Here is a 24,516-nt window from a genome sequence, read left to right as displayed (position 1 = left end):
GTGGAGGAATGTCCATGGCAGAGTCCAGTCTATAAGTCTCACAGGTGCAATGCCCATATGGGCATAGGAAGTGGAGCTGGGGCAGTTTCAATATGGATAGGGTGACAAAGTGGGACAGTGGGATGACAATCAGGGTGGTCTCATTTCTTGGCGGGGGTCTTGGCATCGTGCTCTGTCTTGTTCCTGGATCTCAGGGACCGTTTGCGGCGCCGGCGGAGGTGGTGGGCAGTTCATCAACCATGCTAGTGTCAGGGGCCCCTTGTAGTGCCACAGTGTCCCTCCTGGTGTTGAGTAGTTCCTTCAGCACCCCTACGATGGTGCCCAGGGCAGAGCTGATGGTTCTGAGTTCCTCCCTGAACCCCAAATATTGTTCCTCCTGCATGCGCTGGGTCTCCTGAAACTTGGCCAGGACCGTTGCCATCGTCTCCTGGGAGTGGTGGTATGCTCCCATGATGGAGGAGAGGGCCTCGTGGAGAGTGGGTTCCCTTGGCCTGTCCGCCCCCTGTCGCACAGCAGCCCTCCCAGTTCCCCTGTGTTCCTGGGCCTCCGTCCTCTGGACCGTGTGCCCACTGCCACTACCCCCAGGTCCCTGTTGTTGTTGGGGTGGTGGGTCATCCTGGGTTCCCTGTAGTGGTGGACACACAGCTGAATGACGTGTCCTGGGGATGGAGGTATGGGCCCGCTGGGTGTGTGCTGTGCTGGTGTTTCCAGAGGGGGAAAGGTCTGTGGTGGCCTGTGCCTGTGTGAGGGGAACCGACTGTCCCGAGGCCCATGATGGTCCGGGCTGGACATCTAGATCCAGGTGGACAGAGGTGCTGTCATCACTGTGGGCCTCTTCTGTGGGTGGAGTGGAGATGTCTGGACCCTCCTGTCTGGTGACGTTGGGTAGTAGTCCTGCAGGGGTGTAAAGGCATGATTATTGCATCTGTGTGTGTCATGGTTTGCAATGGGTGGGTGAGCGTGTACCCCAGTGCTGGCATTCCTGTGTGGGGGCTTGTGTGATGATGGTTTAGGGGGGTGTATGGGTATGTGCAGTGGGCATGCTTTAGTGATGGGTGTCCATGCGTTGGTGTTGCGATGGGTGGTTTGTGATATTGGTACATTTGCGAGGAGTTGGAGTGATAGGGGTGGGTGCGAGGGTGGGGGTATGTGATGGCATGCAGGTAGGGTGGGGGATGTAATAGTTAAGATTTGACTTACCAGAGTCCATTCCTCCACCGACTCCTGCGAGGCCCTCAGGATGCAGAATCGGCAAGACCTGCTCCTCCCATGTTGTTAGTTGTGGTTGAGGAGGTGGGGGTCCGCCGCCAGTCCGCTGAACCGCCTGGTGGTGTCTTGAGACCATGGAACGCACCTTCCCCCGTAGGTCGTTCCACCTCTTCCTGATGTCCTCCCGATTTCTTGGGTGTTGTCCCACTGTGTTGACCCTGTCGACTATTCGTCGCCATAGCTCCATCTTCCTTGCAATTGAGGTGTGCTGCACCTGTGATCCAAATAGCTGTGGCTCTACCCGTACGATTTCCTCCACCATGACCCTGAGCTCCTCCTCCGAGAACCTGGGGTGTCTTTGCCGTGCCATGGGGTGGTGTAGGTGATGTGTGGGGTGGTGTGTGCGGAGATAAGTGTGGTGATATGTAGTGGTGTGTAGTGTTTTGTGCGTAGAAGTTATGTGGGTGATGGTATTGTGTGCCTGTGGATGCTAGTTTATGGATGGTGGTGTCTCTCTCTGGCCTTCTCTCTGCAATAGTGTTCGTAGGGGTTTGTGGGTGATGTGGGTGTGTGTTTTATATTGTATTGGGTGTGTGGGAGTGGTGTGTGTATGTGTATCAGGTGTGTGTATTTGGAATTGTCCAATGTGGCTGGTTTTTATAAGAGTGCGTGTATTTTGAGCGCGGCGGTGTGTACCACCAATGGAATACCGCAGTTGAAAGACCGCCGCGTGGATTCGTGTGTCGTGATAGTGTGGTCGTATTTCAGCTGGCGTGACGGTGGAGATTTTGTTATCACCAGTTTATCACTGACCTTTGGTGTGGCGTACTTGTGTGGGTGTCTGAATTTTGTTGGATTCCGAAATGTGGGTCATAATAGCTATGGTGGAATTCCGCTGCGGTGTGTTGGCGGTCTTCTGTACGGCGGTAAGCGGCTTTTACCGCCAATGTTGGAATGACCACCATAATGTGTTAAGAGAATCAAAGAAAATAAAGAGCCTTAAACTTAAACATATGAAAGCATACTAACTATTATACAGAAGTACACAATTGATAAATAAACATGTATGGACAGACGATTGAACTTTAAGGGCCTGATTACAACTTTGGAGGACGGTGTTAATCCGTCCCAAATGTGACGGATATACCACCTACCGTTTTACAAGTCCATCATATCCTATGGAACTCGTAATACGGTAGGTGGTATATCTGTCACATTTGGGACGGATTAACACCGTCCTCCAAAGTTGTAATCAGGCCCTAAATGTTGGTTCAAAATGTTATGATGTTAGGGTCGTATTTGAATAATTTGTACAGCTCTTATCCAGAAATAGTGCCAATAGTAACACAAATAAATCCCTATGTATTAATGAATGAGAGTGAGACACAAAGGCTGAATCACGTCTATGATGATGACACACATTGTACCATCAAGCTTTATAGGAAATATTTGAATAACATTCCAATTAGTAATGATTTGCTGAAAACGTAACAATGAATCTAACAAAGTACCTAGAAATATATTTGAAATGGCAAAAGAACTGTGCATGTGAAGATTCTCTGTAACTTGAGACCAAACGTTATGACAAAGAGCTGGTGTATTCAAGCCATAAAGGAGTATGTGCACAAGGTCACTATTAGTTTTCTGAAAATACCAGTACTTACTGTTTCTGCCTAAAGAGAATTTAGCAGTATGTGACGGAGTGATGTAAAGTCTGTTATAGAGAAAAACAGTGTTTCAGTGGTGCTAGCATTTCGGGATACTTTGTGAAGTCTAAGCCGTAATTTATTCGAGAACAATAAAGATCAGGAGCAATTCAGGTTGGATTCACAGAGAAGTTCCACTTTGGATTTAGAATGAGAGACAGTTGTAGAGAAACAATGATTTGTATACAAGGGAGGCTTTAGGTGAGGATTCTAATAGACAGAGAGATGTTGAGGAAGGTGAAGAAGGTGAAGAAGAATCCTCTAATGAACAGAAAGCATTTAGTACAAAGTTGCTCAGACAATGTAATGTTTTTTGAAAGAGGAGGAAAGATATGGGAGCATTCTCAATGGAATTATTCTTCTGCCCAGGCAATAGCTTTCTGAGTCCAAGATCTCCATTAAAGTGGTATGTTGTACAATTTATGACATTTATTATGCCATAACGATGAGTTGACTAATGTCGCATAATTATGGACAATTGGAAAATAGTAATATTTCAATAACCGGGAGGTATTTTGAAAAAGGGATGTGGAAATAATATATAAGAGGGAAAAAAAGAAATCTCCTCACGTGGAACCAGGATGATTTTTCAATATAAAGCCCTAAGGGAAGAAATGTGGAAGGGGCTTTGACAATCCACAAGGAGAATTGCCATAAACAAAAGGCTTTATTATGAAGAGTAAAATCAGGGAAATTTATACCACCATTACTCTTCGAGTGTTTGAGTTTTTCAAGAGAAATTCTGGATTTGTTATTTCTCTTTACACATTTAGAGAAAAGAAAGTCAATATACTTGAAGTAAAGGAAAGGTATGAGTACAGGAATTTTACATCAGATATATAATAATATGGGAGTACCCAAAATTTTAATAGAGTCAAGACACTATCACCAAGAAAGAAGCAAAGGATTCCAGGAGGATGGTAATGTTTCAAGTTTAGTTAAACTGTCTTTGAGATTAAAATAATTGAGTCACTGATAGATGAGGTAAACCAGAGACCCGGGTATCTAATCTTTGAGGAGTTCCATTGAAACCCAAAGAATACAAATGCTTGTTTGAAAGAGAATTTATTAAGGGAGAAAATGTCACCATTATCAGAATTTATTTTATAACTTCATACAGAGGAATAATTAGAAAAGTTTTTGGGCAAAGTTTCTAAGGAAGATTCAGGATTTAAGATAAAGAAGAGAATGTCATAAGCATAAGCCAACAATTTCAACTGATTTAACCCATATTGAAAAACAGTAATGAAGGAATTATTTAATATTTGGGAGAGTTAGGGATCAAAGGCAAAAACAAATATTAACGAGGATAATGGACAACCTTCCCGTACAACACCCCCCGTAGGAGGAAGAAGCGAGCGGAGGCAACCACATTTACTAAAACTGAGGCTTTTGGGGAAACATATAATAAAAAAATTAAGGATCTCATTTTGGGATCAAGACCATGCTAAACTAAAGATTTTAGCATGAGATTCCAGTGAATCCTATCATAAGCTTTCTCTGAATCCACTGTTATAGCTGGTAATGGGTAAGTAAGAATAATCTAGTGTAATATGAAGCCAGTCATCCCTTTATAAAACCTACAGTTCTGTGGCTATTAAAGTTTGAAGAAATTGTTCTATGCTAATGGCAAGAAGTTTAACAAATATTTTGTAATCCGCATTTACATGAGAGATTGGTCTATAATTTTTACAGTATGATGGATCTTCCCCCCCTTATGAATAAGGTAAATAGTAGCTTCCTGAATGTATCCAGAGAAAGCCATTTGTGGGGAAGAAATTTAAATAATTGTAGTAATCCTCGTAAGAGAATATTGGAAAAATAGAGAAAAAAGTCTATTGAGAAACTATCAGGACCAGGAGCCTTTCCTATTTAAGTGCATTAAGAGCCTTATAGATTTCCTGTAAGGAGATATCTGTCTCAAGAGGAGAAAAATCAAGGTCGATGTGCTAGAGATTTTCATTTAAAAAACAAAAAAAAACATTTAAACAATAACACATATGATTGAATTATAGGCATAACTAAACTCTGCATCTTAAAGGTGCATTTTGCCTTCTAAACTCTGCATCATCTGCATTTGTTTGATTTGCTCGACTTATTGACATCAACAAGTTTCATACTGTATTTGCTCAGCAGATTATTTTTTGGTGAATTTTCCATGACTTCTCATGATGCAAACTTCCTACACTACAAAGGAAGTTATATTTTGCTATTCATTATTAACTACTTGACCTGCTGGGGTCTCAAAACTTGCTAAGTTAATCTTAAAACTTGCTTCTTTATGAATAGGCTTCTAGTGTGAAGACATGTGAGAAAAGGAATGACTTAGTGTGCTCATACCTAGAATTTACATAAATGTTCTTTCTTTCAGAAATCCAGGTGGTTGGGAAAATATTGAAACATTTTGCTGCAGTCGAAACTTTTACAAATGTATTGTGTGCTTAGAGCACTCTTTGATAGAACTTACCATCTCGACAGAAACTGTTCCTGTCTCACGATGTTCTTGCTTTCTGATTGTCTATCTGAAGAATTATGAAACTTGTGTATCATTATGCTATGTATAAAATGTGTCCCAGGGAAAGAACAGGGTAATCACCATAGGTTGAGATTCCTTTGAGAGAAGATCAGACACACTTTACAAAACTCTGTGAAGCCTCAGACCATGCTCTATCTCTCTTGTCTCAGTGACTATAATATTTCTTCTTTATGAATTTTAATAGTTTTAGTAGCTAGACAAACTTTCAGACACGTGCTACTGTTTGCTATTTTATATGTTATCCTCACTGACTCTGATGAATGTTGTTGCTGATCCTTGACTGCTCTTTATTAGAACATTTCTTAAGAGTTGTTCGATCTAATGTTTCTTGTATTAGAAATTTAGAATAGGGATTAGTTCTATGGGACACACCTTATGGTATGTTTTGTAACTCATGCTTCACTGATATTAATAAGGAAAACTATTTGAGAAGTAATGATTAATAAAATGTTCAACATTTTAATATCTCTCATTATTGAGTCCTAAGGCAAAACATTTGTTTAATGTTGAAGTATATTGAAGTTTGAGATGAAGTTTTGTTTTTCCCTGTTCTTTACCAAGTCCCCCAAATTTAGAGTCCTAAGAGCTGCAGAGGTTTTATAAAATGTAAAATCCTCTCTACACCCCAGGTGTGAGCAGATTTAGGAGTAGAGCGGGGCGGTAAACTCTGCTCCACCCACTGAGTTCACAGAGTTTTGTCTACTCTGCGCTCCTCTTGGAGTCCGGAGTTTGACAAAAACTCAACCGACCACACAGTGGCGGAGTGTACCACACAAGAATTAAGGACTCAGGACTACTTAACTGTTTATTTATTTTAGGCATATTACTTTCACACATCCCTCTGAGTTGTCGCCCTGGGTAACAGTCCTATTCAATACACAATCACATAAACATTACCTATACAAGATCTGGTGATATTGTTTTTATCATTCTCACATTCAAAATGATGCACGCAAGCCTGGTTTATTTTGTATCTGTGACAAACACGTGTCTATGCAACCCTCTATGCATGATTCTTGCCTTAAGAGGGGCTTCCTATCTACAGAAATGTGTGGGTGTGCATAGAAGATAGCGAAAGACATTGACAAGGGGCAGGCTAATGCCGTCATAGAAAATTCATGAGTGAAGCGGGTACTGTGCTCTTCTGTGGGCGAAGAAAGTGTCCATTTCTGATTTCACCGCTTAAGTGCAAGGCTGAATGAAATTGCACCATCCACCAACAAATCGCTGTAGGGAGGGGAGCAGAGGGTTTTTAACTCCCACACTCCGGTTATTCAATGCCACCACTCCCTCGTGCAGCAGAGTGGGGTATCCTTGTCAGCAGCTGCCAATACCCAGCAAAACTGCATCTAACAATACAAAGAAGACAACTAATTATAAGTAATCAGTGGGGAGCGCAAGTCTTGTTGGACAGGTGCAGGATTCTGTGGGCTCAATAGCTGTGCTTGTTGTTACTTACTGCCGGAGTGCTACAGCAGATGTCTAAACTAGCAGTATACAATCCTGACCTGGCCTTCGTATGTGAGGCCTTGCTGTGTGGGACGATGGCATTGTATTGGACAGCTTGATGTTTCATCAGATGGAATGCTGTGCACAAGCTTGTACAGCAGAACTCTGTAGAATTCCACAAACTTTTCAGCTAACTCCGTGGAATTCCAAGGCACAAGAAAAACATAGTTCTGAAGACTTTGAAATTGATTTCAAAGCTTTCCATAGTAGATTGGTTAGAAGAGTTTGGGAAACAGACAACTCTAAAAAGAATGGTCTTCAGAATTAAGGTCTATTTACACAAACGTTATCAGTTTTGCCTGATGTCAGTTAATAGCATAATACTAAAGGTTTGTTATAAATGTAACAGATGGAATTTAGTATAATCTGGCAAATTGCTCTATGTTTAGTGTTACTATGGTTTAATGAGTTAAGCTTCTCTATTTTTATGTTTCTATTGTTCAAAGAGGGTGTAAGCATATTTTCATTTAATTTTAGATATATTTCTAAAATTAAAGAAAAGTACATGCTACACTCTGCTCAGCAGTTCAAACATTGCTCTCCTACTATAGGCTGCATAACTGAGATGAAGTGCCAGGAAAGAGGCAAAATAAGTTGGGGTTTTACTGAAGACCTGGAGGAGAATGAGTGCTCAACTCTGCCTCTGCCATCATCCCTCGTGGAGTAAGTATGTGTGTAGAGTAAAGTTTTTCTGGTGCTTTCCTTAATTATCAGAAAGCCAAAATTTACATATGAATAATCATTGGTCATGCTAGTTGTAGGATGTCCTCATGGTGATTGCTAGGTTCATTATAAAAATGTCTCCTTGTCTGAGTATCAAGGCACTCCGTTTAAAGATATTTATTAGAATGCACAATTATATAAATGGGTACAACGTGTCAAAACCTCTGACATGGAGCTCACACTAATCTGCTTGAAATTGCATGTAATCAAATAGTTTCGTTTTTAAAATATTTGCAGTGATTTGGAAAACCAGTAGACATTCAGTAAAACTATAAGATCAATTAATGATATTGATAAGCATGAATATTAATTCAACTTTCAGCAGATATCCAACAGTGCTGTCAAGTAAAATATTAATTGGCATCTTAGGCAGTCGTTTTCCTTCTGAAGTTTCCAAATTATCAATTTAAGTTAATTTACCTAGATCAGCAGGCACTGTTTCATATTTACTTGCTTCATTTTCGACATAACTCATTTTTCATCTGCTCCAATTTAAATGAATGAAAACAAATGTAATCTAAAATATCCATTTCTTTTGTGCGCCTTCAACATGCTTTGAATTGCAATGTACTGAAAAGTGTATAAAGCTAGTACTGCAAGAAGATTAGCAGTTCTTCTTAAGCAATGCCTCGCTGTTCTGTCTTTTGAGTTATACCATGGTAGCGGGATAAAAATGAATACAAAATACAGAATAGAAAAAATGAAAGAGCATTATATGTGCCCAGACGCCCTGGGTTTATCAATAAATAGTGATCTATGAAGCACCCAGGGGCACATTTATTTCATGCAATGTGGCTCGGTAAGGGAACTTTCTGTGCTGCGTTGGGTAAAAAGAGAGAGCAGAAATGCTCCATATTTACAAAGATGTGTGCTACCTAGCTCCAATGCAGGCACTCTGTATGATGGGCAGTATTGTTTTTGCACAGGAAGGTACATCTTCCTACTCAAAAACAATCATTAGAGGCATAATTATATGTCCATGTGTGCTGAAGAATGCAGCATACATGGAAAGATGAAATAACATCTCTTTAAGCCTCTATTGAGTGGGCACACCATTTTGGCACAACCCCAGGTTTACAAGCCTTTTTAAATTTGAGTTTGTGCCAAAATACATGGGTGGATGCATGGGAATGCCCATGCACCACCCATGTAATGCCTATCAGAAGCAAAGTAAAACAAGGCAGTGTGCTATGCGCTGCGTAGCATTATATGTTTACCAAACAACGCAAGGTGGCTTTATGTGGCTTAGTAAATGCCAAAAAGGGCTTTAATTGGTGCTGCGTCGCAACAGTGATGCAACCCTGACGCAAAGTCATAGTAATTCGGGGCCCAGGTCACATATTACACGACATGTGTAGGACTCAGAACAGTCATTATATACAATTGCAACAAGTCCATTGGGACAGATAATAGTGTTATGACATGCATTTTTGATGACATGCATTTAATTGCTTCAGTGCCAATTTCGGCAGATCTTGGAACGACATAATCATTTTCAAAATGCCAAGTCGGAAAGGATTCTTGAATTTTTCTGTGAAAAGGTGATGAATTGTTTTTCTTGTTAACATTTCAGCTTTAATCCCCACAGGACTTGTGCAGAAAAAATATATGTTGAAAGTGATTGCTTGGTGGCGGAATTCCAAAGGACAGGAGTCATTTATGCTTAGCATCAAGCACTAAAGAAAGGGAACTCACATGAAAGAGAAGTCACAAAACAAGAGGCGGGAACTGAGAAAAGAGAAAATGAAAGACACAGAACGGGAAATGCTAATCATAAAAACACATCAGTCATCTTATAAATCAACTTTTAAACGCTTTCCTTTTGACTCACAAAAGGGTTGTTAAGAAAATCTAATTGCAAAATAATTATATGCTAGCGTGGGGTGTAAAAGTAGTTAAACATTTAATAAAGACAGGAATTATGATGAAAGTAAGGTTGCTCCAGTCTTGTGAAAGTAGTTCAGCTTCCACTTACAATGAGGACATTGAATTTTAAGTAGCATGATAAACTTCAAGTTCCTGCAGGAGTAGTGAATGGAAAGCTATTACTGCCAGGTTTTCTATCAGACTTTTTCTTGAATTGTGAGCATTGATTTCCCTATTCATACTGAATTAGGGAGGGAAAACATGTGATTCGCCTGTAAAGTCAATATAGTTCACTAATCGCACTTTGTGTAGTCGGGTGAAATTTCTCGACTTTCCCCGAGGAACCGTAGATCCTCTCACTGCAGGGAATCATTTTGTGTCCAGCTATTGTCACACACTGAGGAGGTCACACTTAGAATCACCACCTACCTATGACTGCACATTAAGGAGGCTGCATTGTTGGTCACCATATTCAGGCATTGGAGGATAATTTGTTCTTTGGTCAGTTCCTGCTAGCTGCAGTCACTGGGATTTTGTGGCTGTTTTGCAGGCTAAAAATTGCCTATAAACTCCAAGCGTGTGGCTAAATTGTATAACATGCAACCCCACCTCACTATTCACTCCCTAGCAAAATGTGAAAAATGCAGGCAAACTAGTATGCCTCTCAATGTACTACTCACGCAGTAACAGTTCAATAAACATAAGAAAACACTGTATTGTTGTTTCAGTAGAGGAGTTTGAAGTAGGGATGTTCTAGCGTTAAAAAAACGATGTTTACATTAAGCCCGCAACGTTAAAGATTACATTGTGCAAGCTTGTTCTTCTCAATCCTTGAGGCGACAACAATTACTTGGGACTGCCAGATATTGCCAGGCACTATAAATATGTCAAAAGTAGCTCACCACGATGCGCACAGCGTGACATTTTGGCAGACAGATCATTGGTATGACAGTCCCATGCCCTAGAGTATCCCCCACATGTCCTCAATGGTGAAGGAGTTCACTGGTACAGTGGGGGAAGGGGCCTAGCTCTCCCCCTTCAGGTCGGGAAAAATCTCTTCGAGGGAGTGGTGTATGCTTACGGATGGTTTAAATACCTGGCGCACCCATGCTCCCTCCTCTTTTAGTGGTGATTTTCAATGAGGGGCGCGAGGTGGCTTGGGTCATTTGTGTAATCAGCAGTAGGACCTTTTCTAGAATGAGCAGAAATTCCTCCCAGGTTTCAGGTGAGAAGTTTGTGACTGCCATTCACTTCCTATTTTAGGGTGCCCTGATTTTAAATGAGGAATGGTGAACTCGAGCACAGGTTTTCCTTCTTTATTTATTGGGTCCCATTCCTGAGACACAATAGCTACTGCTGTACCCCAGGGCTTGCCCTTTTGCTCTTCACTATTGGGTTTCATTGTGGCACAGCATACAGGTATCTCTGTTGACCTGTTTCAGCGCTGGTGCCCTGTTCTGAATGCCAGTTAGCTTTTTACAAAGCACTCTATCGCCAATGAGCTGGGCAGCAACATTGAATGTGGGCAATTTCACCCATGCTCCTCTCACCCCATTGAGCATTAGGTCTTATAGGGCCTTGTCTAGTTGCATTAGCTGGTCCAGTCCATTGGTTGTCAGGATGGCACATTGGCTGTAATGTCTGTCAATAACAAAAGTTAGGATGGCCAAGCATTCTTATCTCCAGACTCAAGAGCTGATTCTGAGGTAGGTCCTTGAAGGACACTCACATGGTTGAAATTAGGGCTACAAAATGGTGTTGTGGGGGAAGGTCAACACGGTCATGTTTGTTTTGGTGTGGCATCAGGGAGCCAGCTCAGACAGTGTCTCCATGGAAAATTAAAACTGCTGCCCGAGCCCATTTTTACAGGCTCACCCTCACCGAGATTTTGCCACCAGTTGAACTTATTTTTGTTGGCACTAGGGGTCTGTGCACTTTCTCCCTGCTAACCAGTGATAAAGTGATTGTGCTCTCTCCCTAAAACATGGTACAACTGGAGTCTACCTAATTGGTACATTTAATTTACTTGTAAGTCCCTAGTAAATGATACTACGTATATCCAGGGTCTGTAAATTAAATGTTACTCATAGGCCTGCAGCACTCCTTTGTCCACCCACTAAAGAGTCTTTTTAAGAAATATCTCAGGACTGCCACCAAAGCCTGTAGTGCAGTTTTAAACTGTTATTTCGACCTGGAAAATATTTTAAAATGGGCTAGAACAATAGGATGTACTAGGCTCAGCACGCAAAGCTCATGCTCGAACAGGCTTCAGAGTAAACAAAAGCAACCAGAACTGAATCAAATAATCAACAACCTATAAACATGGAATGCACAACAGTTTGAGGCAAGAGTTATAGTAGTCCAAGATAATTTAATTGCTTGTAGATCAATTGTGCTGTTCAAGTGTCCATCACACTTAAAACGACATTAGCCTGAAATTCCAATCTTCGAAGAATTTTTCATGATTGCAGAACACAACCCAATGCATTTTGGATGAACACACCCTTTGTCAGGGGCAACTGTAAATTACAAATTGAAACAACCAAAATAAATATTTGAGAAGAATCACAGATTCAATAGCAGCAAATAATAAAAACTAGAAGGCCTGTAGGTATCACAAACAACAAGTGTGCCCATGCTTTGTATGCTCCCCACCTCTACTCAATAACAAGAAGCGGAATTGTAACATGAAGAGGGGCTGCAAGGAACCACGCCCTAAGTGGAAACGCACATGCCAATCATTATAAGCCCATATCAATGACAAATAGCGTGTGTCAATGATCACAATGAAAAGGCAAGTGCTCAGACAGCCCATGCCTATAACTGAATTTTGGTGACAGAACAAAATACCCCACTCATGCAGTATCCTCCGACAATGAACGGTGTCCAACAGTCTAAAAATACATTCAAACCACTCGTATGGTGCTTCACAGCAGGTGAATACACGGCACATGCAGCATGAAAGACAAACAATCCGGATTAGTCAAAATGTCAAACTGAAATAGACAATGCCACCCTCCCCATGAAGATGAAAGTTATGCTGAAAATACTGGAATACGGGAATCAACGTTCAAACGCAAAACACAGGCTCTGTGAAACGTGATGAACCATTACCAGCAGAAAAAACAACAAAAACATACATGCAGTGAACCAACAACAATGTGAATATTACCTGCGGATCAAGAAGAACGCCAAACCTTTGTGTGTTAACTTGGCGCCATCAAAGGAAAGGTGTGTCCCAGGAGGAATGCAGGGAACATAAGACATGAGACCCACATCATAGGCACACCCACATGAACGAAAATAATTGACATACTGCCACAAAACTGTAACCTGTCAATTACACAGCTAACTTTGGGTGCAGAAAACAACTGGTGAAAAATAAATAGTGATAAATAAACATAAAGAAATAGATGAATAGTGCTTATTGTGCACACAAGCCTCATACCAAATTATTTAAACAACCTCAAATAAACAAACCTGCGTGATGAAGGACACAAAAAGGATCGTATAATTATGAGATTCCGTGCTCTACACTTATTGTCCAGGACAACAGACACAAAATAAAGTCTCTAAGAACATGATAAGGACTCTGTCAAATTAAAAAAAACATTAACATTAGTTAATGATAATACATGTAGAAGTCCAAGATTCACGTCATACCGGATGTTGGGAGATTCCTGCTAAAGAAAACAAATCAACATACATGTTGTATCATGGAGAACATTAACAATGCAATCACAAAGACAGCTTGATATTAAAAGAAGAAGAAAATGTAGAAGAAAATGAAACTTGTTGTCCCTCCTTATCTCAGAGCATGTGAAAGTGTAAACGTGTTTGAGATACCTAAACCTGTATTGTGTTGAATAACAGTTGCTAAACAGGTTCTTTAGGCTGCCGGTTGTAAACAAAAAGACTGGTTAGACACAGTTGTCCACAGATTTACAAAAAGCACACCATTTCCAGTTTTTGGATTGGGCCTGTGGGAATGAGGCTGTTCAACCTCTTAATCCAATAGATTTGATGTTGTGATAGCAGTTTCTGAATGTTAGTCTCAGGGTTCCTCAGAATATTTTCCAGCACTGTGAAATGTAATTGAGCAATGTTATGCTTGTAGTCAATCCAATGTGCTGCAAGAGGCTAGTTTCTAATCTTGTTTCGAATCATTCTCTTGTGCTCATAATGTGTACCCTAATACGCCCCTCTGCTTTTTCTACATATAAAAAAAAAAAACACCGGCACTTAATAGCATATATCACCGTTTGAGTATTGCAATCTGCTGTATATTTCAAATGAAACAGCTTGCTCGTCTGTCGGTGAGAAATAGTACTGTCCTCAATTACATAACTACAATGTGTACAATTGTAACATTTCCTCATACCCTTGTGTGATGAATCAGGTTTTCATTTGATGGATGATAAAATGTATTTCAAATTCCATGTGGGTTCATATGCAAATAGAAGTTGATCATGAAAGAGACCCTTGAAATCTGGTTCTGTTTGAAGTAGTTCCCAAAGACGTATTATGATCCTTTTTATGGCAGTTGACTAGGTGGACAACCTGGGCACAAAAACCTCTTGTGAGCAGCTAATTGGCTGTTTCTTTTCTAACAACCTAGGGTGATCCAAAGTGGACGTACACTGTAAGACTGAGTTTAATATTTGTTCTGGGAAGCCACAGTTCATTAATTGCCTCCTGAATGCAGAGTGTCTGTGTACAGATGGCAGCATCAGAAGTGAACCATTTCACACGTGAAAAAGCAAGTGTCTCTTCAGTGATGGTGGATGAAAAACTGCTGAATAATAGCATGTTGTTCCGGTCAGTTGGCTTTTTATATACTGTGGTAGAAATCCCAGACAACGTAAGTTCAATGTGAACATCTAAATAAGTAAAGTTTGTCGTGTCAAGACAATGAGTGAATTGGATCCTAGTTTTTTTTAATTCAGTTCAGAAATCTGTTGTTCAAGAAGATTCCTAGAACCTCTCCAAATCACAAATATGCCCTCAATGTACCTTAAGCAGATATCAAGGTGTGTTTGCCAAGCCTCAGAGATGTAAATGAAGCTAGCCTCAAACTTTGCCATGAAAATGTTAGCATAACTGGGAGCCCCAGAAAAACCCATGAGTGTGCTATGCTTCTGTAGATAGTAGGTGTCTTTCCAAAAACAAATAACTGTGAAACAGACAAACATGTAACACTTTCAACAGGAAAACTTTATTGGCACATACTTGGTCTTGATTAATAAGTGCCCATTCCACAGCTTCAATGCCCTCATTATGACGTGTGGACGTACATAATGAGGTAACATCAACAGTACAGAGCCACCAATTATCTGTGTCAATGAAATGTAATGATGGCAAATGTTTAGGGAAATCAGTGGTGTCTTGAACATAGGAACACCAGTTCTGAACAAAAGAATGTAGAAATGTATCCAGATATTTCCCAAGCGGTTTATGAATGGAACCACAACCAGACTTTATAGGTCTGAATGGAGAATCAGTGATACTTTTATAAATCTTGGTTAGCATGTAAAGATGTGGTCAGCTCGGAAACTCAATGATTAGGACACAACGTGTGTTGTGTTTAATCTACCTGTACTCAAAAGCCTTTTCCAATTTCGTCTCCAAGGTACTGGCACATTCAATTGTGGGATCATACTCAAGTGGTATATAGGTATTTTTACCAGAAACATGTGCTGACACTCTGTCCTCAAAGAGGATGCAATCCATAACCACTAGTGCACCTCCTTTGTTTGCTTGATGAAAAGCGAAATCCTTGTTTTGAGCCAACAAAAGTAGAGCACCCCGTTCACGTGTAGACAAATTGGAAATAAAGAAGTGATTAAAATGAACTTGCTGTAAATTCTTTTTGATCAATGATGCAAACATATCAAGTGTTTTATGTGCTATAGATGCACAGAATGTACTCCCTTGTTTAACCTCCAAGTAATCAGACTCTTCTCCACTGTAAGCCATAGATTCCAAATCATAAAAAAAATAGCTTAACCTCAAATTACGCATGAACCTAAAAACATATACTTCTGTTTCCAATAGGTTAGATTGGTATGTTGGTATGAATGACGTGCCTCTGTTAAGAGCTGCCTCCTGTAAGGCCGCTAGCCTTATCGAAGAGATGTTGACAACTAATGTTTCGTCTGACTTATGAGTCCCATGCCTTTCTTTTCCATTATTGCAGTCCATTCTGGTCTTGCCATGCATGAAAGTTTGCAGCTGGTGGCTGCTATCCGTTGATGATAGGCAGCTGGGTTCATTGACAAAAAATAACTCCAAATTTGAGTCGCCTCTGCAGTTGGAGCCATTTGTTTGATAGAAATCAAATTTTACTAATATATTAGATGCTTAGAAGTTAGCATATGGTGATTTACAAACTGTCATTTAAAAGCCTAAAGAGAAATAAAATGAGTTGTAATATGTATACATTTCAATTATGGTGGACCATGTGGCTGGCATACATATTGTGCACCACGTTTTAACATGAGAGATTTTGCAGTTGTTTTGAATGGAGTACTAAAATGAATTAATGTTAAGAATGTTTAGCAAAATGTAGATTAAGAATTGAAGTACTAAAAATTAAATATTTTGCTTTGCACATTTGATTTGGATTGTAAGGTGCACAATAGGTTTATTCATGCATTAATTATAATAATATACATTTAGGCTTCTTAGCTTAACTAGACCAGAAAGATTTATTTTGCAGCAGTAACGAAAAATCACTTGTTTATTTTGTCCCCTCTGACCTGAATTGATTTCCTAGTTTGTTAATCTGATATTGAGTGCCTTATTGTATTGAATGCGAATAACATGTTTTAGGATTAACAATGTTGCAGTATTTGTTCTAGCTGTTAAAAAAGACAGGAAATGTGTAGTCCTCATGAGAAATATCAGTATTGTTTATTGTGTGTTGTGAGAGAGGATTCTAATGTTGCAGAATATTAGAAAATTGAATATTTGGTGGAAATGTATGAAGTCAACCAACTTACAATGCTCTTTTGCTGAGAAGATTTGGAATAGTAGTAGAACTGGTGATACCATCTGCAGCCATTGGTCACCAAATCTGACATCCAAAGTGAGCCCACCTGAAGGACCAAAGAATGGATTGAGCATATTTTAATTAGTGAGAAACATTGAATTGTGAGTCTGTTCTTTAGCTAGTGTTGTTGAAGTCAGTCTTCTCCTGCCTCAAAGCTGTCCAGGACCCTGTTTGAGTCTGCAGTCACACTCTGTTTCTCTTTGTCCCCAGATGAGGTTTCTCATTTTAGTCTTATTTTCCCTATTCTGTTATGCTGTTCAGTACTAAAAAGCCAAACTAATTCTGAAATGCTGATTTGCCCAAAGTGCAGCCCGTGTTCTACACTGCCCTGATGCTGCTGACAACTGATGAAGAAGGTGACCATCCTGTCTGACAAACTATTATTGTCTGCTGTTTCATGATGAGAGGTATAATTAAATGTGGTTTCTTATGTCCATTCTAGTTCGATAATAACACCAGCATAATTATATAGTGAGTTGCCCTAATTTAGATATATTTCAAATTATTTTTGACTTTCTTTTATTTTTGATTTTGTTCGCATGTGTTAGTCCATTCCCACACATGCACGTCCAAATGCGACATGAATGGACTAGACCTGAAATCTGAAATTGAATGTTGAGCTGTATTTTGGTGATTTACTGATGTCATCTACATCTGCTTTGAAATCTAACAATACTGTGCATATTGTGTTGTTGCTAGTCTGTATCATTCTTTTGGAGTGTCTGACAGTGTAGATCTTTAGTAGGTTAAATCTTTTCATCCGTTTTGGTCAGCCTATGGTTTTCATGCATGTTTGTAATTTAGTTTTGCACACCATATATGTCATATTGATTTTGGCATTGTAATGGAACTTTGAAACTTCATTCATTTGGAGTTTGATTTAGTGTTAAATTGGTTATGGTGTTAGAATTGCTTATGGTATAATGTCATTGATTTGTGATTGAAAAATTCTGACTAGTACACTCTTCACTACACTAGTCCAAAGATCTATCGACCTCAAGAGGTGAGAAAGAGGATGGTGTCTCACCTACACGCTAGGGTGGTTTATTAAGCATAACAGGGGAGAAAAATCTTCCTTGGACCAGCGCCTCAACAGTTTTTGGTCGCAGAGCTAGGTTTTGTCTTGTGAACAGGAGAGTCAGAATTTGCCCATATTGTGAGTTGTTCTTGGTGTAGCATATGGGTTGATGAGATTCCAGTCTTGTGTTCCAAGTGTACAGTATGTGTTTTGAATAGGGGTTGCAATTGCAATGCTTTGGTTAAATTGTGGTGAAGTGTGTTGCATGAAGTGAGTAGGGAGTTTGCGTACTCCAAAGTAATTCAGTAGGGAGCTGGCGTACTCCAAGTAAGAGACTGGGGTGTTGGCATACTCCAAGTGAATGTTGTGCTTGGTGCTTACAAATTGCCCACGTGGTTGTTGTTATTGACGGGTCCTGCAAGGCCTAAGACTCCAGAGTATTGTACAAGTGTATCTTGACACTTGGTTAATTTATTGTCTGCAGGTGAGGTGTTGATCGATTGAGCGCTGTCTACAATACCAGTACATTTCTTTGAGTGTATTTGTCATTGGTTAGTATTCAGTGAATCCTGAGTGCAGAGGGAGAATCCCTACTAATGGGAGTGTAGTTTGCAGGTCAAATCTTACTTGCGCATGTGAGAAAGCCATAGCCGGAAGAGAAACTGTTTGTGCGAAAGGCCACATTAGAAAGTTCTGTACAACCAAAGTGTTTGAGCCCTACCCAGAGTGAGAAGACAGGTTTTGTGCCCACTATATTTGAATTAGGTTTTGCATGAAAAGTGTATAAGATGGCTCTGAAGCAAGTCACAGCTGTTGAGTGAAGTGAGTGTGAAGTCATTTTCTGCCACGCTGGGAAAGGTCGTTTGGTGAGAAAAGCAGCACATGGATTGGTGGACAAGACTGTGATGCCATAGGTTGAGAACAGCTTGTGAAAGGGATAGTGGGATTGAAAATTACTTCTTGGTTTCCTAGATATTGTGTTTGTGACTTGCATTTGTGAAAAGATAATGTTTTTCAAAGCTTTAAGTAGCACGTTGAGAGGAGATGTTTTTAATCCAGTTGGAGAACGGTGAGCCTACTCCACCTGAGGGTACACCAGCATTCGAGGTAATGGAGGAGAGAGGAGTTTCAGCATGTCTTTGGGTAAACCAATGGTACATCATAACTGAGAAGGAAGACACCTTAGCTTTTCCCTGTTATGGAACCTTTAATTTGAGAATTTTGGAGAACTTGTGCAGGGTGTTGTATGAATCAAACCCTCTTCTTACACCTGCACAATTTGAAGCACTTGTCATTTGGGAATTAGTTTCAAGAAAAAAAGAGGCTCAGAAATTTGGAAAGAGAATGAGGAAAGCAGTAAATGACATTAGCAGAAGCTGGGTGGAATGCAGATCAGAGAATGTGGAAAGCAGAGACATTACATGCAGTGAAGCTGTTTTCAGAAATTTCACAGGAAGGTGATAGAAGTGTTAGACCTACAGCCAAAAAGAATTCTGAGAAAGATACAGAACAGAAATTGGGTGAAAATAAAAGGGTAGCAGTTGTTGAGAGTGATTCAGATGATGAATTTATAACTCAGTTGTTGCAGAATCGTCCCCATTGTATCATGCAGTCAGAATGTAGTCCTGACTATGGCCATAGCCCCAGCTGCACAGAACCAGGTTTAGATAATTCCCAATGTGCCTACTGCAAATGCTGCACAGGTGCCAGGTCCTATCTGACAGTTTCAAATGTTAATTCATTTCAGAATGTCTCAGTTCCAGCTATGTCAGAGACAATTCATAATGCTGGTCTGACTCAGTTTGAGTCCACACCTAATGTACAGACACCTGCAAAAGTTGCAAATCAGAGACAGACAATGCCTATGTATTTATCAGCAACGACACCACAGAATGTTCCTCCGAATCAGTCAAATCAGGCTTTTGGAGCAGTATTAACTGGCCAAGGTAAAGGATTAATGTTCCCGCCAAGTTAGTAGAATTTTTCAGGACCAGAAACATTAACAGTTCCTATAACCATAGGTCCAGTATGCCTGTTGTATGCCCAGGGTAATAATGAGAGCTGTTTCCAGATTCCCAATCCAGAATCAGCAATGAATTAGCTTTTTGGGACTAATGCAGAAATAGAGTACTACTGTGTCAGCCATGACCCCTGTGAATTCCTTTGGTTCGAATCATTCACATAATGGAGTGGGTCCACTGACTGATGTGACATGTCTCCCATGCTCTACAGCTTCATCTGTGTTAGCACAGGAGCAGGCAATAAGAACCCCCTGTATTCATCCACAGTTCTTAGCCTTAGGTAATAACATCACTTCACAAGGATCGACAGCCCAACAACTGACTGGATGGTTAGATAACTTGAGTGAAGCATTAGTTCCAGGAAACACACCTGAGGGAGAAAAGACAGTGAACATGGCTAGATTAAAACTGGAATTAAATGAAATGATTGAGAGAACTCTTGAATTAGACAGGTTAGATTTTTACAATGAGAATGAATTGTGCTTTATGTGCTTCCTGTGCAAGGATGTTACTCTTCAAGTAGGGCAGGTTTATGAGAAATTGACTGAAATATGAAATTTAAGTGAATAAATCTACACAGTTGAAGAAGAGTTACAGAATAGAATTTGATTTGAGAGACTTTCCAAATATGAGATCACCTGGAATGAAAATTCACATTAAGGAGTTGATTCAAAGTTTTCAAACATGGGGAGCGTTAGATAAATGGGAAGGCAGATAGACAAAGAAAATAGATCAGAAGTAGAAGCCAACTACATCTTGAAATGATGTACAGCAGGCCGAGGAAGCTATAAAAATGATGCCAATGAGAGAAATCCTGAATGGAACTTTGATCATGCCCCTTGGAGTAGAAGTGGCATACTGTCATTACAAATGATTACCAAAGTTGAGGGAGAAACCAGTGGAATGGTATCAGCAAACAGAGAGGTTTGTCAAGCTTGTGAAGTGTTTGTGGGAAGATTTCAATACTGTATTTTAGATTGTGGTTCCAGCAGATTTGTGGGTTGAGGGCAAGCAGAGTGCTGACTGGCCAACACGTGAGCTGCCAAGGGATGCAGTAACAGGTGCGCCATCCGAAGAGGTGAAGAAAAGCTGTTACAAGGTGTTTGGGTTCCTGAAAACTAGACTTTCCCCTAAAGATATTGATTAGCACAGAATTGATAGGACATCTCAGGAGTCATTTCATGCCTATTATGAGAGATTGGTACAAGCATTCAAGTAATACAGTGGAACAAAGATTACTGAGCCAAGAAACATGATTCATTTTGTGTTCAGATTTGTTCAAGGATTAAAGCCTGAAATTAGTAATATGATTCAGAATCATTTGATTTGCTGGAAAGGAAAGCTGATTGATGAAGTATTGCATTACACAAAATACTATAGTGGTGAGTTTGAGTTGAAGCAGAAAAGGTTGAGGGAAAAGGCGATGGTGATGCAAATCGAGTCTCTACAACCAGCAGGTATGTAGGTGAATGCAGGAGGAATGCAGGGAACACAGCAGCAAGACAACATGGTTCCTTAGTTCAGAGGTAGGGGTCATAGAATTCAAGTAAAATCAAATGTAAATGTGGCTGATGTTCAGAACATGAAGAAAATACTTCCTTGTCATGTATGCGGCAATATCAGACATTGGAAACAGGAGTCTCCATTTAGTAATGTAAAGAATTTAGTGAAAGGTGGTGGTGTTGCACAGATGACTGACAAGTCAATTTCAATTTAGAGAGTTCAAAGGCCCAGAAATCAAGTCATGAATGTTACAACTGGAGCAGTCCGAATTCAGGTTCTCCAGCAACAAGTACAATTTCTCCAACAGCAAATTCATGCCCCACAGCAAATACCACAAGCTCTGATGGCACAGCAACAGGTAATGGTTCCTCAGCAGAAAGTGAGCCAGAGAAAAAAAGCAAATGTAAATCAGTTAATCACACAGTACCCATTGGTTGATTTCAGTCATGATGAGATGAGTGAAGAATGCATGAATGAAAGCTCAAAAGAGAAAGAATGTGAGTTGGCTTCTTCATTGGAGGTAGATCAGTGTGGTCCTTATGTGAATGCGAGTGTATATGGATCATGATGTTTCATTCCTGGTTGACACTGGAGCAACATGTTCCACTGTCAGATTTGCAGAAGTCTCTAATGTACCCCTTTCTGGAAGGACAGTTCAGGTTGTAAGAGTAGCAAACCAGCATTTGATAAGCCCCATCACTGAGCCATTTCCAGTTTAGATAGGAACATTTGAGGGTCTTTACCGAGTCGTAGTTGTGACTCAAGTCCTGTGAGTCTGTTGGGAAGAGATTTGTTGTGCAAATAAAAATGTTCCATCACATGTACACTTGAAGGGATAGCAATTCAGACAAATAACGATGATGAAACTTCCAGTCAGCTGATGAGCTGTATCCTCTCATCAGATCGTTTCCTGCCATGACAGTTAAAGACCTGCCTGATGAATTACAAGAGACAGTAATGTTGAGAGTTTTGGATCTCTCTGGAAAAGATATTGGACTTTTTCGAGGTGTTGAACCAGTCAAAGTGATCATAACACCAACCACAGTTTACCCCAGAATGTCACAGTATTACGGGACTCAAGAAGTGATTGAAGGTATTACCCCAGTTACTGCTGATTTTGTTGAGCAGGGACTTCTGAAGGAAGTAATGGGCAGCCATTGTAATTCGCCAATCATGGGTCTGTGAAAGCCAAGTGGGAAATATCACATAAGTCAGGATTTGAGAAAGATTAATGAAATTGTGGTATCCTGTTGTCCCGTAGTGCCAAATTCAGCAGTGATTTTATTTCAGATTCTATGTGAAGCAGAATGGTTTTCCATTATCGATTTGTCATAAGCTTTTTTCTCGGTGCCCTTGCATGAAGATAGTCAATTCCTCTTTTCATTCAGATTCGGCAACCATGTATATTTGTGGTGCCGTACTCCGCAGGGGTTTTCAGAATCTCCATCCATTTTTAATCAGATCTTGAAGAAGAACTTAGGCCCATATTTATACTTTTTTAGTGCCGCATTTGCGTCATTTTTTTACACAAAAGCGGCGCAAACTCACAAAATAGAATTGTATTTTGTAAGTTTGCGCCACTTTTGCATTAAAAAGCGGCGCAAATACGGCACTAAAATAGTATAAATATGGGCCCTAGAGTCCCTGATCATGCCAGTATAGTCTGCTTTAGTGCAGTACATTGATGACCTGGTGGTTGCATTCAATACACAAGAAGCTTGTAGACAAGATACCATAGCGTTGTTGAATCATTCGAGTGAAAACAGACACAAGGTTTCCCCTGTTAAGTTACAATATTGCTAGCAAGAAGTAAGGTGTAAGGAAACTGTCTCGAGAGAGAGTTACAGCAAGCATGCAAAAGAATCCCCCAGTTAAACAGAGAGATGTCAGAATGTTTTTGGGCATGGTGAGATGTTATTGCCAATGGATCCCGATTTTTTCTGTAATTTCTAAACCATTGCAGAAGTTGACACACAAAGAAGTCACAGGCCCAGTCCCCTTCAATGAAGAATGCATAAAAGCTTTCACTGAGCTGAGAGAGAGTTTGTGCAGAGCTTCAGCTCTGGGAATGCCTAATTACAGGAAAGAGTTTGCACTGTTCTGTCATGAATGTAATGGTTGTCCTTTTTCTGCTTTGATGGAGTAACAAACATGCCAGTGGCATATTTTTCTGCCACATTGGATCCTGTCACTACTGTTTTGCCCGACTGTTTGAAAGCCATGGCCAGCGCTGGTGTAAGCATAGGCTAATGTGAAGGCATTGTGATGGGACACCCATTATCTATTTATGTTCCACATTCAGTTGAGCTTCTTTTAACCAAATCTAAGACCCAGTGTTTGACCAATGCCCTTCTTGCCCCTTATGAGTTATTGATCATTGGGTCATCCAATATAAATGTCAAGAGGTGTGCGGTCTTAAACCCCACCACATTGTTGCCTGTCAATGTTAATGATTTAAATGATGTTAGTGAAATGGAACGTGACTGCCTCAATGTCACTGAACTGTGCATCAGGATACTCCTGTGGAGGAGAATGACCAAGTTGTTTTTGTTAATGCTGCCTGTTTAAGAGACAGTGAAGGTATTCTGAAAGCTGTTTATGCAGTGTGCACCCTCTCGGGAATGGTCAAAGCCTCATTGCTTCAAGGAGTTGTTTCCACCCATTTAGCCAAACTCATTGCTCTTACATGAGCATGCTGTATATCAGAGCAGCTCAAAGTGACAATATTCACAGATACTTACTACGATTTGGTGTTCTCAACGACTTCGAGCAGTTATGGCACCAGAGAGGTTTTATGACCTTTCAGGATCACCCATTCAAAATGGTGACAAAGTTCATAACTTGTTGAATACTTTACAGTTACCTGAGAGAATTGCAGTTGTTAAGTGTGTGGTGCATCAATGATCGAATGATTATGTATTGTTGGGCAATGCCTATGCTGACCAAATTGCCAGATACTGTGCACTCCATTCCATCACCTTCTATGAAGAATGGATTAGTGTAAGTGACACCAGTGATGTCAGTGGTAGATACTTGGGATGTAATCAAGAGGTTGCAGGAAGAGGCAACAGAAGAAGAACACAGAAGCTGGATAAAAGCAAGTCATGTTCGAAGAGAGGGAGATGCTGTTTGGATCTCAAATGAAAGGAAAAACATATTGCCAGATTGTTTGTTGAACTCGATGGTAAGGTATTATCATTGCCAGGTTCATCTCAGCAGAGATGCAATGATTTGCACATTTAAACAGACATGGTACAACCTCAGATTAGCTGCAGACGCGGTTTGTTACAGATGTGTTATATGCCAACAAATTAATGTAGGGAAACGCACAGTGGTTAATTTGAGCAACATAGGCAGATATGGTGGTTCATTTA

This window comes from Pleurodeles waltl, chromosome 12 (assembly GCF_031143425.1).
Source record: "Pleurodeles waltl isolate 20211129_DDA chromosome 12, aPleWal1.hap1.20221129, whole genome shotgun sequence".
NCBI classification, from domain to species: domain Eukaryota; kingdom Metazoa; phylum Chordata; class Amphibia; order Caudata; family Salamandridae; genus Pleurodeles; species Pleurodeles waltl.
The sequence above is the reverse complement of the archived record's forward strand: the minus strand, read 5'-3'. Positions refer to the sequence as shown.